Genomic DNA, 561 nt, shown 5'->3' on the forward strand with positions numbered 1-561 from the left:
CCCCCACCCCCGCTAAGGTCACCTTCACAGGTTCTGGGATGTGGACATATCTTCACCCCATCACCCTCCCTGGCCCTCTCCTGCCTGTCGTCGTGTTAAATATTAATTCATTATTGTCTATGTTCTCTTTGTCTGGCTTGGCTGTGAGCATCAAAGGGGAAAGTTGTGAGTTGCTTGGAGTCATCTCTGACTCTCAGTGACCCTGGAGGGTACAACTGCTCCGTGAACTTTTTGTGGCTGTGACTTTCGGAAGCAGGTTGCCAGGCCTATCTTGGGAGACACCTCTGGGTAGGTTTGAACGGCCAACTGTTAGGCTTATAGTTGAGCGCTTCAGTGTTTTCACAACCCAGGGACTCCATCCAGTGGGTAGGGGCCACTTTTATTTTGCTTGCATCTCTCTCCCTAGTGAGGCCCTAGCAAGGACACGAGTCAGTGCATACAGCTTCCACTTGGCTATTAACCTGAAGACTGATGGTTGGAATCCACCCAGGAGTGGCAATGTACTTCCATGAGATACACCCATTGACTAGCGCCAACCGCACACTCTCCCACCCAGCCATG

At 51.5% G+C, this 561-nt stretch overlaps 1 protein-coding gene across 1 annotated transcript in view; it reads left to right on the forward strand.

Moving 5' to 3' along the window:
- Window positions 1-561, forward strand: part of NOTCH3 (notch receptor 3) — a 92,648-nt gene that overhangs the window by 34,420 nt on the left and 57,667 nt on the right. The window lies entirely within an intron of this gene.

This window comes from Orycteropus afer, unplaced genomic scaffold (assembly GCF_000298275.1).
Source record: "Orycteropus afer afer isolate SDZICR_OR568_19922 unplaced genomic scaffold, OryAfe1.0 scaffold00772, whole genome shotgun sequence".
Lineage (NCBI taxonomy): Eukaryota > Metazoa > Chordata > Mammalia > Tubulidentata > Orycteropodidae > Orycteropus > Orycteropus afer.